The sequence below is a fragment of the Tachypleus tridentatus genome, chromosome 3 (genome assembly GCF_004210375.1).
Source record: "Tachypleus tridentatus isolate NWPU-2018 chromosome 3, ASM421037v1, whole genome shotgun sequence".
In the NCBI taxonomy this organism is placed as follows: Eukaryota; Metazoa; Arthropoda; class Merostomata; order Xiphosura; family Limulidae; genus Tachypleus; species Tachypleus tridentatus.
The window spans coordinates 86202971-86220728 of NC_134827.1; positions in this window are offsets into that span (position 1 = coordinate 86202971).

The following is a 17758-nucleotide window of genomic DNA, read 5'->3' on the forward strand; positions in this document are numbered from 1 at the left end:
TAAAAAACTTCTGTGAAATATAATGAGTTTAATTTTAAATCTCATTTCTTGATGAACTTCCCACAATCCTTTTACTATATGTTGATATTAGTTTCCAGGAAAACATTTAAACATGCCAAAAGCATTTTTGACATTACATTGCCAAATAGTCAGAAATTTGCTGTGATAAACAATGTAACTTTTGGTAATGTTTTAAAAGACGAGAATTTTAAACAACTTGGTTCAGTAATAGCCTAATAACTTATACATCTTTACAGAGGCCACATAATTTGGTAGAACCTGACTGAAATAATATAAATGAAAGATTCAGTATAATGACATCAAACTGTGAATGCAAACCTACTGAAGAAATTGAACATTTAACCAGGTTATCAGTAACACCCATTCTCCAGCACTTCATATTTACAAAACTTCCAAAAATGGCTAAAACTGCAGTGGATCATTTCAGAAGATACCCCATAATGCTTCAAGTGAACAATACCTTTGTCATCCTTGCACCATTTACTTAAAGATATTTTAATCAACCACTTAGAAAGGTGAATTATATATTTCTATTATCTTCTGATAAAAGTAAGCTACTCACTTGGAGAAAACTAAAAATCAACTTTGTACTGAGTATAGCTAATTGTCAAGTTTTATATGGTCAAATTCTTTACAGTAGATTAAGTGTCTGTGACTTGTTGGCAACAAATTTAAACAGTAAACAGACAGCATGCATTCCACTTGCTTTAAAATAATATATTTAAAAAAAGTCAAACATACATACAAAAATTAACTGCATTGTTGATTATTACAGTTGTACCCAGAACCCTTTTGTTGAAGTCCACACAGGTGGGCTTAATTACCTCAGAACACCCTTTTAACAAGACAAATTATTTTCCTCTGCTGTGTTGTGATAATACAAGGCTGTGACACTCACTTTAAAATCACCAATGTAACTGTTGGTTATCACAGCTGTATGCAAAGCTTTAACTAATTCTCTCCTTTTTTCAAAGTCCACACAGGTGAGTTCACTTTAGTATTTATATTACCTGATTGAAGCCTAGAACTTTGTACGACTAGGAGACTTCATGATGTAACAATACTCAATTAAAGCATTGAAAAAAAATTCATAAAGTTACAGTAGTATGGTATTAATTCACAAAAATTGAACTGTTTAAAATATTGTTCCTGAACAGTTAAATAATCTAATCTGCAATAAACTATAGCTTCTAAAAATACTAAATTATAACACTTCCACTTTACAGTTATTTAACTCAAAAGTCAAATTTAAAAATGAAATAGTTGTGTATATCTAACAAGAAAAATATTTACAGTATTTTTTACATTACATAAAAGCACTGTTTTCAATTCATGCACAAGGTCTACTTGTATAATCTGCACCAACATTTGCAGTTCTCTTGATAGTCTCTTATTGCAAAGGAAATCTGGAATATTTCATCTTTGCTGGATCCCTGATCATTATCTCAATTCAATATTTCATAAGATCTGTCTGTGAAGACATCTATGCACTGGCACAGTAGCACCTGTAGGTCTTTCTCTTGCTTGGCAGTTAGTTCTTCACTTGTGTTGGTATTGTTGTATATCTCATCTCCACCCAGTAGTCTTAGGTCTTCATCTTCTTTGACAAAATCACCGTCTTCTAATATTGCATCTATGATATCCTCAACTGCAGCTTCTACCTGTGCCTCAATAGCTGCACCCATTATGTCTTCTTTCCTTCTTAAAGTACCACTTCAACAGATTGGCAGCCCTACATAGCCAGGTGGTGAAGGCACTCAACTTAATCTGAGGTTTGCAGGTTGCAATCCCCATCACACCAAACATGTTCTCTTTTTTTCAGCCATGGGGACATTAACATATCATGGTCAATCCCACTATTTGTTGGTAAAAGAGTTTGGCAATGACTAGCAAGCTGCCTTCCCTCTTGTCTTACATTCCTAAATTAGGGACAGCTAGCACATATAGTCCTCATGTAGCTTTGCACAAAATTCAAAAACAAACTAAATTAACAGTAGATTTTGATCTACTCATCCACTTTCACCTTGTAGTTCATTCTGTTGAGTATTCCTGCACTTCAAAAGGCCCTTTTGACTGCAGAGTGACTTTGTTGTTGTCTACAGGTAACAGAACTAATACCTTCTGTTCAGCCTTGAAATGTCAATCCTTAGCCTTCTTGCCATAGAAATACTTATGACTTTCTTAAGCTGCATGCAAAATCTCTCAAACAAGTTGACAGGTCTCCTCCAGTGTGTTTAAGAGGTCTAACATGTACTAGTATACATTCAACGCTTCTGATTCTTCTTTTCCTATCCACAGCTCTTTCAGTACCTGTATTAGACTATGTACTGTCTTTTCGTACAGTAACTCAAAGTGTGAAAATCCTTGTTTATAGAACTTCTTGATAAGCAAATTGTACTGCCTGCAAATACCTATTCCAGTAACGTGGTCTCTCTTGACACTTCTTCAGCATAATATTTAAAACTTGGTTGACTTCCACAAAGTCCATTACATCCAGAGTTGTATGAGGGGATAAGGGGTGCCTAGCACCATGTCTGCACCCTCTTGCATCAGTACTGGGGATCTCCGTCATGCAGGACTTAATTTAGAAAGTCTACCTACAGAATGTTTCTAGGAGAGTTTCTGAAACTTCCTTGGTCTCTACCTTTGGCAATGCTATGACTTCTGGGTAATGTGTTGCAGAGTCGACAACTGTCAGGATATACCAGTTGCCTTTGTCAGATACAGGTGCTAGTGGTTCAATCAACTCCACAACTGCTCTGCTGAATGGCTCTTTGATGAGACATTTATGCAGTGACACCTTTGTTACATACCCTGTAGGTATTATTCTTTTGCATGTGTCACATAACCTAAAGAATCTGATTACCTCTGACCAATGGAAGTTGCTGATGATTCTGTTTGCCGTCTCTGCACCTGTATGTCTTCCTACAATCAACTCATGAGCCAGCTTCATCACTTGAGTCTGGTATTCTGTTGGTACTATGATCTCTTTGATTTCTCTGATATAACTTACTGTCTTAATATATTGAGTGCAAAACTCTTCGAATTTTTTATTCTGTAAGTCTCTTTCCTTTTGTCTTGTACTCTATCTTTTCATGAGTACCATCCAAAAACTCTGCAATGGTCTTTATTCAGTTCCCATAATTCAGTATTTGGGATGTCACCTTTCGAGACTTGTAGAAGCTTGACATCTTGCTTGCTTTTCTATTTTTGAGGTTTAATAGTGACAGAACATGCTCAAACAGTCTCCTTTCTGTCTGGCTTCTCGAGACTTCTTCTGCCTGATTTATTTCCAGTCACCAAAATGTATATGGGTGCCTTCATGCATATGGCTTCAATATCTTCCATGTAGTATGGAGGGTTACCTTTATTCTTGCTATGGGAAACTTTCTCACTGATTCATTAATTAACACACAGTGTACTTTGCCTGTCATCTGATCATCAAATTCTAAACTGATTCTCACTGCTGCACCTAGTGTCTTGTAGGATTTTCAATTTCTTGCCCTCAACTAGCTTTCATCTATTAACGTGTTGTGAGTTTTGACGCCTCTCGATGTTTGTCACGTATTCCAATCACCACTGGTAATATTGGGCCATTTGCTCACTTGAGCTGACCATCACTCGTACATTTTTAATCATAGAGATAGAAGTTTCTTCTTGTGGTGAATTTAATGAGTTGTCTCTTCTGTTTACTCTGGTAGTAACATACATGTATGTAATTATAGTCATTTTTCATATATGTTGCTAGCACCATCTTTGTAGTAGCTCAGCTGCTTTACTTTGTGCTGTTAGTGGTTGGTGAGAGATTTTAGCAATGTATTCCATTTTATAACAAGCGTAGCATCCCTTCTCTCTCTTGTCTGTTAAGTTATTGTCACCTGTGGTGGTATTCTGTTTTGTTCGCCATCCCTTGTGTCGACTTTAACTAGTTATTCTTCAACTTGCTAGTTATACCCTTTCCAATGGCTTTCATATACTGTTATGCCAGCTTGATCATCTCATTCACATTTTTATTGCTTTCTCCTATAGAAACAGTGGCATGTCAGTTGAGCACGTGATCGTGAACTGTTCATGTATTAATAGATATGCCAGACCTTCAAAACGATTTTTACCGTGGTCATGTCAGTCCATCTTTGGAATACTATCGTATATGTGCCACAAACTGAAATGCAGGTTTCCCAGTGTCGGGTCTGAACTTCCAACTGGGCGAATCTTTCACATCTCTTCAAGAATGCGTCTATGTGGTCTTTCTGTTCGTCAAGTTTGAGTAATTTGGTTTGGCTGGTCCCTTGGCCATTCTCGGGTCCTTCCTTTTTTTCTTAATTTGTTCTCTTATTCTCTATATTTACAGTCTCTACCTTTCTTCTCTCAGTCTTTCTTCCCCTCTTCTTTTCCTACACTCTCCTCTCTCTAATTCTTGTTGTTTAACAGACACTAGCAGAACGCTTTCTTTCAGGTCAGGTCACTCACACCTTTATTCATTTATAAAAATTAGTCGATATGGTTATATGGTTTGCTTGTAATCTCAACATTATTTCGGCCCGGCATGACCAGGTGAGTTAAGGCTTTCGACTCGTAATCTGAGGGTCGCGGCTTCGAATCCTCGTCACCAAACATGCTCGCCCTTTCAGCTGTGTGAGCGCTATAATGTTACGGTCAATCCCACTATTCGTTGGTAAAAGAGTAGCCTAAGAGTTGGCGATGAGTGATGATGATTCCCACTAGTCTTACAGTGATAAAGTAGAGATAATTAACGCAGATAGCCCTCGTGTAGCTTTGCGCGAAATTCCCAAAAACGAACTCAACACTATTTACGGCATCACTACAATTGTCCTTATATAAGCCTATTTCTGCTCATGTTATGGTGTAATAATTTTCGCTTAAAGCAACAAGAAAAATTCAGAAGATTAGAGTAGCAAAAGTCAATTCACAACAACTGAACTGCGAAACAAATTATCAGTAAAAAAATTACATAATCAAACCTGCGATAAATTATTGCTTCTGAAAAATAGTAAATTTAACAATCGCGTTTTATAAATATCTAAATCATAACTCATGTTAAGTTTTAAATATGTTTTTGTTGAGGTCAGGTATTAGTAACCTGACCCTCCATCTCCAGTATTGATGAAAAGGCTTTATACCCTGTGAAGTCTTACAAACAAGGTGTAATTGGAATATGTGCCTTATTCAATAGTTTACAATGAGGAAGTAAAAAGCAAATTATTAAGAAACATATTCAGCCTTGTAGTATTTCTGTATAGAAAGGCTTCTGAAAAGTACCGCCATGTCGCAGGATCTCTATGACTAAACATTTGAACTAGTGATGAAATTCTAATTATATACTTCAAATCCCGGTTTCTAATTCCGTGAGCTTACCGCTAGTTCACCGAGAGGCAGATCAAGACCTAAAAATAGGTTCAGAGCCAGTACTCTACAGACCTTGTACATCATTTTATATGACGTGTATGTTTAGGCCCGAAAATTTCTAAACGGTTTAACAAATCATGATACATGCATATTATAACAAAAGTACGCATTTTATTTTGTTTCATGTTGTTATGAATTTACCGTTGTGCATTTATTTTAGTGCTTGCGCTTCTTTCAGTACAGTTTTCTCTTTTGCTATACATTCTTAACTATGTATCGCGCAAGTCTCGCCTGTTCTCGAAACTTGTAAAGAATTATTAAATGAGGATCAACAATGTACTTTGTGTGTAAATAATATTAGTGATTGACAGTATTGTCGCAAACTTTAGTGAAGGTTCTAGACTCTCTCATGACTTGTATTAAATCAGCCAGCCAAGAGACAGTATGGAGAGTATTATTGGAAAGCTACAGTCAGTGCGCTATAGACTTAGAAAGCTATAATTGAGATTAACTGAATTACTTCGAACTTTATTGTTTCTACAAGGACATCAAGTACCTTCTTCAGTAAGAAACGAACTTCTAAGCGATGTGAGGCCAGTCAAGAAGTGACATCTTGATAGCTCGAGTGACAATGTCAATTCAGAATTAATTTGCTTGTGGTGTACTTGGATGAACGATAAAATATTCAGTTCTAAACCGGAAATAAGACTCAGTATAGTTTGTAAGTTTGAAGACCTCTTGTATATAAACCATCATTTATAATAATTATTAGTAATAACCGTTATTATAAATTGTATTGTTTTTATGTTTGTATATTAAAATATATTTATGTTGAAAAAGGAAATTGTGTGAATCAATCTTGTTGCAAATAACATAAACTTCGCACATATTAACAGTTAATTAACTACTAAATTAAAATCCAAATGTTCGGTTACTTGAAATCGTAATACGTTAACATACATAATATAATAAATTGGAGACTCGTCCGAAATAAAATTATAATACGAAACAAAATGTTTATAATGTTTATTTCATACGTACTAAGCAAAAAGTATCAGGATGTTCACATTTTGTAAGAAAGAAAAGGCATGTGTACTCTGGTCGGTCAATTATAAGTTATGAACTTAGAACGTTAAAATGTAAGTTTAATTCATTGCGTTGAACAAGACGCAGGTCGCCCATTGTGTAGCCTTGCGCTGAAACCAAATGAAAAGCTTGTTTTAAAATAAATCAAAGGGAATATTCTCATGAATTCAAATGAAAAGCTTGAAAATATTTTTAGAAGAGCGAACAAACCTGCCGTGTGAACCTGACGAACCGAAGAAGGTCGAAACGTTGTTCGCTCTTCTATGTAAAATATTCTCATGAATTCAACCTCATAACAATAAAGAACATTATGTCTTATTGCTGTTATTTCGGTGGAAAAAACTATTGTGCATCATATTTTATTTTTGTAGGATAAACAGAAAGTTTATATAAATATGTATGATATATATAAATCTAAAAATTGACGTTGTATATAAAACAAGAAAAGAAAAAGCATGAACTGTCTTGACTTGTACTAATAATGTTTTTACATGTCGTGTATAGCTTGGCCTTGGTGGTTAAGCTATACCTTAGATGCGTTATAAGGGTGATGATCAAATCCCACTATTCGGCAAAATTTAGCAATGAATTCTGTTACCTAGTTTCTTTTCGTCTTGGACCCGACATGGCCAGGTGGGTTAAGGCGTTGGACTTGTAGTGTGAGGGTCGCGGGTTCGAATCCCCGTCGCACTAAACATGCTCGCCCTTTCAGCCGTGGGGGCGTTATAATGAGACGGTAAATCCTACTGTTCGTTGGTAAAAGAGTTGGCGGTGAGTAGTGATGAGTAGCTGCCTTTCCTCTAGTCTTGCACTGCTAAATTCGGAATGGCCAGTGCAGATTGTCCTCATGTAGATTTGCGCGAAATTTTAAAACAAAACAATCTTTTTGTCTTCAGCTGTCAGTTCAAAATTATGAATGGCTAACTCAGGTAATACTCGAGTAGCTTAGTGTGAATATGTGGAAAATAAAAAAGAAATTATATATCACTTTTTAAAACATTTGCTTGTCTTACCATAAATGAAGTTTCTTGACAAAAAGTATTGCTATATGCAAATTACACTTTCCCTAAAATGAGAATTTTAGTCTGTTCTTTTTATGTCGCATAAGATAAATTATCAGCACATATAAATACAAAATTGCAATTATGTTAGTCGGTCAGCAAAATTCCGTAGAGGAGAATGGTGCGAAGTGCAGCACAATGATAAGAACAGATTGTCACAAATCATTATTTAAGCAAGCTTACTGTTCAAAAGTAGATCAATCAAGATCCCACGAATGAGTGAATAAATGTTACATATAAATTACGAAGGAATAAAATCAGCTTTTATCGTATGTTATTTTGTATACTTATATTTCAAGTACGAACTTTTGAGTGTTGTACATTTTTAATTCGATCATTTTCAATTAAAGGAATTGTTGATAGTGACTATGTGACACTCTTTTTGAGAGATTCACGTGAATAGAAGTTTTTATTTACAAATTATTCATGGACCAAGTTATTTTTAGCTATACAAAAAGCACTAATTGGCACTACTGGGTTTTAAAAATTGGCTATTTATACGTTAAGGTTTTTAACGCCAAGAGCCGGTCAAACAATGAAACTATTAGACCAAATAATAGCGATAAAAATCAGACTGGAGTGCAGATGTTCTTTGTTGTTTTATTTATTCTTACATTCTTGTTAATTAGTATATTTAGAGGTTTTTAATTAGAGACCTATAAAAATGGCATTTTTAAATCTGTGTTATGTCTGCTACAACTGGTTCGGAAAGGTTTTTATGTTAGAAAATTACTTAAATAGATATCATTGTACACTAAAGCAACTAATAGAAGTTGTGAAATGTTTAATCAGTGACGTCGAGAAACCCACTTGTAGAGAAATGTATATGTAAAAACGACTCGTTTGGGTTGAGAAAATGTTTTACGTAGAGGAGTTATTCAGACCGACGTTTCGCACACTGTAAATATTTGTTATAATTTTTAAAGTATCCATGCTAGCAAACGTTTTGAAACAGTCAAGTGCGAATTAGGCTATTATTAAAAAAAAATAGAAGGGTAGAGACTGCTTCTTAAGCGAAAATTATTAACGCTATAAACACTGGATATACCATGTACTTCCAATACAGTAAACACTATATAAAGAGAACTTGAAAACTGAAGCAAACAGCACTGTATCAACTTAAATTTTGGAACAATTTATGAAACCACTAAAACACTTGAAACGCTTAATTCATCCAAAGAAAACCTCGTAGATTCAGCATTTGCATATAAGTATCTAATATTATTGTTTTATTACCGTGCAATTCGAAGAAGTTGCGAGCGAAAATAAACAAATATACGCAATTATATGTCAACCACTCGAAACCTACCAAGTATAGCAAAAGGAAATCAAAGTTCATTGATTCGTACATTACCAGTATCAGTAGAATTATACTATTATTAAAAAGTCTGTTTGTGGTTCACGCTATTGTTAAATATATATTTTCATCTTTCGTATATATATAATTATAATAATAACTTAATGTTAAGCTTCGAAAGGAACATCTTGGCTTCATGCAAGTAATTAAAATCATAATTATTTTTATCGATCAGCGAGATACAACAGCGGCTAGTTAAAGTGTCAAACTCCATGACTTTCTAAATACCATCTACTCTGAAATTAGATACCATGTGATGTATATCAAAAGGGTATTGTATTTACATTTTACATTAAATGAACAGTTGCTGCTCTTAACACGAAACTATGTAGTCAGTTTTATTTTTGGATCTTAGCAAATAGTTATAATATACAATATCCTAAAAAAATAATTAAAATGTGTGCGTTTATAACTGTATAATTTAAACTAAATAGCATAATTCCTATTGACACTTAATATAGATATACCGTACGTGCTATTTATTTGTTCCAGTCATGATAAGAAGTGATGAAAATTGAGACGTTTTCACGGTTATTTTTAGAGCCAAGCATGGTATGATCGTGATTTGGATTAAATCGTAAATCCGAGAGTTTCAGGTTTGGTTTGATTTGTTTTGAATTTCGCGCAAAGCTACACTAGGCCTATCTGCGCTAGCCGTCCTTAATTTAGCAGTGTAAGACCAGAGGGAAGGCAGCCTGTCATCACCACCTATCGACAACTCTTGGGCTACTCTTTTACCAACCAGTAGTGGGATTGACCGTCTCATTGTAACGCCCGAACGGCTGAAAGGGCGAGTATATTTGGTATGACGGGTATTCAAACCTGCGACCCTCGGATTATGAATCAAGTGCCTTAACAACCTGGCCATGCCGGGTCGAGAGTTTTAGTTTCGCGCCCAATTAGCGACAAAATGTGATTCACAATTTGAAGGTATCATGTACCAAAAAATTAACGGACAAATCCCTTTATTCAATCAAATAAGTGTAGTTAGTTAAACAGTTGACAGTGGATGTTAACTTATCGCTTTCTCCTTATTATATCAGTTAAAAGTTACAAACGTCTATCATCACTTGGTCTTGGAGTAGCTTTGCACAGAACAAACAATATATTCATATATATGTAAAAACGGCTCGTTTGGGTTGAGAAAATTTTTTACGTAGAGGAGTGAACAACGTTTCGACCTTCTTCGGTCATCGTCAGGTTCACAAAGAAAAGAGAGGTAACTGACCGGAAACTTGTTTGAAAGGGATTGTGTAATGAGTGTCGGAATGTAGAGGGCAGGCTTAGATGTTTGAATATACAATTTTATATTATTTATTTTTTATTATTATTTATCATATTATATTTTAATATAGATATAAATGTGTTCCTTTGTATTGGTTTATTTTGGGCTTAAGTTGTTGTATAAGTAAAGCTTCTTTAATTTTGCGTTTGTTTATGTTTGTTTCTTTATTTAGTATTTGGGTGTTTTCTATGGTTATGTTGTGTTATTTGACTTGCAGTGTTCGAAAACGTGTGAAGGTGACAGGTCAGTTACCTCTCTCTTTCTTTATGAACCTGGCGATGACCGAAGAAGGTCGAAACGTTGTTCACTCCTCTACGTAAAAAACTTTCTCAACCCAAACGAGCCGTTTTTACATATATATTTCTCTATAAGTGGGTTTTCTCGACATCACTGAAACAATATATTCATTTTTAATTTGTAAAAAGAAGTTCGACCGCAGTGGTACAGCGGTATGTCTACGGACCCACACTATTACAAATCGGGTTTTGATACCCGTGGTGGGCAGAGTACAGCTAGCCCATCCTATAGTTTTGTGCTTAATTATAAACAAATTCTTATTTGATGACACTGATGACAGCATCTCATTTTAAACTGTTAGGGTATCCAAGAATCTTGAAGAGCTGAAGGAATTTTTAAAATAGAATAAAAAATAAGGAAAAATTATCTCAAGACTGGAAAAAATAGTGGAAATTGTGCCCCTTTACTCTTTATTTCAGTAACTCAGTAACTTCACGCGTGCACAAGCCATATTGCTTAGCTATGCCAATTACTAGTATATCTTAAATGCAACCCGTTCAATTTCTTTGTGTTCCTTATTTGATTATAATTATGTAATTCATAATATTTTATGATAGGTTATGTCAAGTGTACCTTTATAACTTGTCTGGTTTTAATTCTTCATAGTAGGTGTCTGTGATTTGTTGGCGATATATATCAATTATAAACGTACAGCAAACAATCCACTTGTTTTAAAATAATATACATTCGAAACAAGTCAAATGCGCATACAAAAACTTGTTACGTCACTGGTTATCACAGTTGTATTCAGAACTTTAATAATTGTCAGAGAATACATAGATGGGTTCAATTAATTCAGAACATGTTTTGACACAGCAAGTTATTCTTCTCTCTCTCTGTTGTTACAAAGAAAGCTGTGATCCTTTCACTTCAAAAACCGCTACTATTCCCTCTTTATAGGTAAACTGACAATCACGCAGTCCATTTTCACCTTTAATGCTTTTCTTTTCACTGATTTTTACCTACTTTAACTTGAGGAAATCACTCTTTAGATAATAAAAGTTTTGAGACGGCTTGACTGCATAATATTTGTTTTGTTTTGATTTCACGCAAAGCTACACGACGGCTATGTGCGCTAGCCGTCGCTAATTTACTAGTGTAAGACTATAAGAAAGACAGCTAGTCATCACCATCCACTACCATCTCTTGGGATACTTTTTTACTAAAGAATAGTGGGATTGACTGTCACCTTAATAACTCCCCCACGGCTGAAAGGGCGAGCATGTTTGGTGTGACGGGGATTCGAACCCGCGACTTTTGGATCACGAGTCAATTGCCTTAACCGAAAAACTATATTATTAATGTACCAGCCGTAAAATCAAGATCTGTACTCCAGAACCAACCTACGCTCCAGAAACTCTCGCTAGCTTTTTGTCTAACTTTATATTGTCAATAAAAACTTTGGAAAGATGAAAATTACATATAATATGTGAACTGTAGTCGTTATTAATGTTTGTCAAATTGCATATAGAATGCGAATTCTGTTCGTGTTCAACTTTTCCTTAAGTGATATTGGAACATTAATTACTTTTTCTCTTGTGCGCCATCTGCCGGTTATCAAACCTAACCCGATCAATATTAATAATTAAGATTTCGAGCTATTTCTAAAACGATGTGTTAACTGTCAAACTGTTGATCATTTTCATCAAATTTTATCTCATCCGAATCTAAATTTGTTGGGTGAAATAACATATAATATTTTATAACTGTTTACTCTGTCAAACGTGACCCGGCATGGCCAGGTGGGTTAAGGCGTTCGACTCGTAATCTGAGGGTCGCGGGTTCGAATCCCCGTCACAACAAACATGATCGCCATTTCAGCCTTGGGGCGTTATAATGTGACGGTCAATCCCACTATTCGTTGGTAAAAGAGTGCTCAAAAGTTGACGGTGGGTGGTGATGACTAGTTGCCTTCCCTCTAATCTTACATTCTATATTATAGACGATTAGCACAGGTAGCCCTCGTCTAGCTCTGCGCAAAATTCGAAAACAAACAAACAAAAGACTACTGTGACTACTGCAAACAAGATTTTTCGAAGAAGAATTTGAATTGTGCATGAAAGTCTAGATAGGTACACTCCTGGTGGTTCAGCGATAAGCTTGAGGGTTTATAACTCTAAAATGTGGGTTTCAGTCCCTTTGGTGGGTAGAGCGTAGATTGTTTGCTGTTAATTTACTATGAATAATTTACTTAAAATGGTTCTCTTTGTTAGATTTTTACAAAATAGCAATAAATTGTACTTGAATAAAACCTAAAAAAGCTAAAGACTGATCCATATAAATAGAAAAGGGCCAGCAGATGGATCCAAAGTTTCAGGATTCGAGGTGTGATGCCGCCGAACACACTCCATACGTTTATCTTTGGGTGCGTTATAAAAATGATAGTCAGTCCAATTATTCGATTCAGAGAGTTAGACAAACCTCTTGTGTTGCTAACTGGCTGTCTTTACTCTGGTCAGTATGAGAAGGCTCTGACCTGACCGATTAGTTTTATTCAGACTGTAATCTGACGGTGACAAATTTCCTTTTTGTTTGTTTGTACTTAAGATGAGACCGCGACAGGAGTCGTTACAAATAGCCATTAATAATATAAAAAGATATTTATATATCATTGTCATAGGCAATAACTTATACAATCATTTCAGTCTCTTTGTTAATTAATTACTGTTCTTTCTTAATTGCTAGAAGCTAAGATCAAGAAGGAAGAAATCATCAATAGACACCCAGAACAATTCATAACGAATAAAATGAAGAAGGTAAGTACCAATAAGAAGGAGGAAGAAGGTTACAGACCCACAGAAAACTCTCTAAAGACGCACAAATGAAGGCAAACAGCATAAAGTTTAGAAAATTACAGCAGTATTCAGAAGTCACAATGTAATAAAATTGTGGTTTATCCACACCAAACCAATTATACACCATCAACAGCATTCTTGTGAATGCAGACCTCAGTATTCTGTGGAAACAAAACAATCAAGAAAAGGTAGAATCCGGGAGTTTAACGGCTTTTCAAGACAATGATGTGTCTATAATATCCCATCGTTCCAGAGAAAGCATTACGGTAATTTGGAAAAAACATTAAAATAATAGGATATATACCACACGTGAGAAAAAGAATCCTGAAAGAAACCTTCTACACCCATTTAACTGATAACACACTAGGCAACCTAACATAAAAGTCAAATAAACCTAAATACCCTTCTTGAAAACATTCAGATAAGCTAGTTGAGTCAGGTCCTAACAGGACAGATTCTAAATGTGTAGATAACAGTCTGAAACACAGAATCAAAACCTAGCAACAAACATAGCTCGTTTAACAGAGATTGAAGCAGATCATCAGCTAAAGCGTAAGATAAAAGCTAGTTAATAATTAGTGTCTAAAATTTCAAAAATAAACTAATTAATAGTTAGACTTAGGGAATTTTATAACTCACTAACTACGAGCACGAATGATGTCTGAACGCCACCAAATTATCTTAGCATGTAATTTGTTCCACTTCTTTACAGTAAATTTCATAACAAGTAAACACACAAAATTACTCAATTTGATACAATGTATGGACCAAACCGATAACAGATGATGTACAAAACAGCTCTTTAAAGAGGAAATTTGGTTTGATTTAAGGTTACGTTACTAACTGTTTAACGAATTAAAAGTCGGATTCGTTTGTGATACTTATTTTGTGTACCCTAGTGACATACGAGTATGTCTGCGGGCATATACTTCTAGAAACCGGATCTCTATATCCGTAGTGGGTAGAACAAAGTTAGCTCTTTGTGTAGCTTTGTACTTAATATTTTTATCAAACAATATTTATTATGCATCCACCTGTCCAGAGAGTAAATGCTATTTACAATTAGTAGATGGCGCTACATATCAACTTTGTAAACCTTCAAAAGAAACTATTGTATCGTCAATCGTCACTAACGGTTATTTCCTTTGTTTGCTAATATTTCAAAATATCAAATTTATAAATTAAGTTTTATTTATATTGGTGCACATTAAGGTCGTCTATTTGTTTAAAACTGCCATCTTATTTTCCATGGGCCATCTCGTAACCTGAGTGTCGCAGGTTCGAATTCCTGTCACACCATTCTCGTTCTTTCAGCTGTGGGAGGAATGTAATGTCACGGCGAACCTCACTATTCGTTGGTAAAAGAGTAACCCAACAGTTGGCGATGGGTGGTGATGATTATCTAGCTGCCTTCCATCTCGTCGACCCAACAAGGCTAGGTGGTTAAGGCACTCGACTCCTAATCTGAGGGTCGCGAGTTCGAATCCCCGTCACAACAAACATGCTCGCCCTTTCAGCAGTGGGAGCATTATAATGTTACAGTCAATCCCACTATTCGTTGGTAAAAGTGTAGCCCAAGAATTGGCGGTGGGTGATGAAGACTAGCTGCCTTCCCTAGTCTTACACTACTAAATTAGGGATGACCAGCGCAGATAGACCTCGTGCAGCTTTGCGCGAAATTCACAATAAACAAACAAACTTTATAACTGTATTTATAACGAGAAATTGTGTAGTTTTTCTTTTTTTTTCAATTTCTGAAACAGTGCAGCAGGAAAATGTAGCATTCACTGTGTCTAGTTTTAGCAGCAGTATTCCTAGACTTGTTCTAAGGATATAAACTTTTCAATTTCTTTCAATTTATTGAATTGCAAACACTAAGGAAGAATCTTTTTGGTTTCTTTCCAAAACTGCCTTTTTTTTTTTTGCTTTCCTTTTCCGATATAGAATATCAGAAAGATTGTGCTTTCCATCAATCACTTTTTTATCAGTGTCTTGCCTGTAATTTCTGTAGATATTTTCTACCTTTTGGAAATGTATGTAGTTTCATTTTCTCAATCCCGTTTAGTTTTCTGAACTCATGCTTCGTTTGTTTACTACAATGACCTACTTTTCAGAACTCATTTTTTACGGCATTTATTGAAACATTTCTCGTGTGTAGCGGGGAAAGTAAATGCTCTGTTTCTGGCTGTTCGCAGCAGATGTGCTTAACTAGGGACAACATAACAAGAGATGTGATATTATAAACGTTGAGGGACTTTAAAAAGGGACTCATCAGTAAAATGTCTGTTCTTCTGCCATAGACAGTTGCTTACTTTGGTTATCGATAACGACTTTTCTATTTTTACACCAACACTCTTTCAACATCTATGATGGTAACCTTAGCTCACAAGGCAAATATGATGGCTAACTTTTGCAATGGACGATTTCTTAGAAGTTGCAAAATGTGTATGTTTTTGTTGTTGTTGTTTTTTTTAACATGAAATTATTGAAACAATAAAATTCAACAAGATGTATTTCAACTCTTCTGGGTATGTAGTTGTAACTGTCCAAGCTTGAATAAACTTTTTGGATTTCTGTTAATACACTGAAGTTAAATATTGTAATATTAGTCTTTTATTAAATGATATACAAATGTTTGTTGTTTTTTACTGTGTTGATTGGAGCAAAAATAAACCATAACTTTTAGACTTTAATGGAACATATTCATCAAAAATACATATATTTTTTCACAGATCAAGCGTATTTTTATTGAACAAACATTTAGCAACCTTTGCCTTCTAAAAGAGAGTAAAGAAAATATTTATTATGAAAACGACTAAAAGCTCAAAGTGTATATTTCGAATGTAACAAAAATATAAGAAACATACAGTATTGGGGAGATGAATGAAATGGGTAAGAAATGCAAACATTACAGAATTATTTCCCTTCTATTGTACAAGAATAACCTGCATCAATGTGCGGTCACATGTTGAAAGCTTACACTGTTACTGGATGTCATTTACCTAATCAAAACGTGCCACATCAGCATAAATCCTACACAGGCAAAATATCCAGCAATAATCTGGTGAATGCTAATATAGTTCCTAGAATAGAAATGCATGTGAAAAACATGTAGATATTAAAGTGTTGGCTAATAAGAGCAAATTAAGCAATATTTCTCTTTCGATAAGAGACTATGAAAACTCAGAAGAAGGTGTGTGAAACTAGTAGTTTTGATAAGTGGTCGAGGTAGAAAGCACAAACTATTGAAAAGTAATATTATTAAGTAAGTATGTGATTCTTAACACTTCAGCAAAGATCTTCCTAATGATCTTGCTGTAAGTACAGATATGCGAATCGTAAGATACACATTAACACAGAGTGTTCTCAACAGATAATTAACTACAATAAAGTCACTTATTAGGAAAGGTAACCAAAGTATAGGTCTGAAATGAGCATCAAACATGAAATATTGAGATCAGCAAAGCTGAATAATGAAGTATTTGTAGATGAATAGAAAATGTATAGTAACAATAAACGTCAGTTCCTTCGATGTTATCTCTGCTAATGTGGAAGATCTGCAGTGAGAAATATTAAGGGACCAATACAAATGTTGTGAGCTGCACCTCAGCAGATGATTGGATATCTGCACAAAACTAATTGCACCCTGATTGCTGAAATCGTCATTCGCTCAGAAGCGAAACATATTAGGCAAGAATTCATCTTCCAGGAAGAGAGTGATACTAAACACGCAGAAAGTGTGATTAAGTGATACCTGGTGGAGAAAGAGATAAAGTGAATACTCACAGCCGCACAGTCCTAGTCAGAATATTATTAATGATTTATCTGTAGATACTGAGATGGTCAACCAGGAACCAAATATCTTGTCTGAAATGTGGAGAGTAATATAGGTTATTTGGAACAATATTGTACAATTTTAAGCTATTTGCAATCACTCATTGTTTATGACTCTTTTGTGTGTATCACCTGTGTCTTTCATTAATTATTTCCAATGCTGTAGGTAATAACGTTATGTTGATATTACACGAAGAAAAACTTCATAATATAATGTTAATCTGAAAAGATGCATTTGGTAACAAAACTGTTGCAATAAACGCAATTTCTCAGCAAAGTTTATTTTTTATTAGGTTTCGGCCAACAGTTCTTTCTTTAATCAAGTTTCGCGTAGGTGGAAATAGTACTAGACAGTTTGAGGCATGTAGATATTGTTGTCAATAACTAACTATTTAGTATAAACTGAGGTAATGTTACGAGCAGTTTGAGATATATTGAAATTGTTACTGAATTGAAGTAACAGTTGAGCCAATTTGGGATATATATTAATATTGTTTTTGAACTGAGGTAATAAATATTTCAGATAGTTTGAGACATGTAGATGTTGTTGTCAATAGTTAACCGTCAACCTGAATTGAAGTGATGTCTCAGTCAGTTTGAAATATATAGATGTTTTTTTGTCAAGAGCCAACAATTAGGCTTAACTAAGGTAACA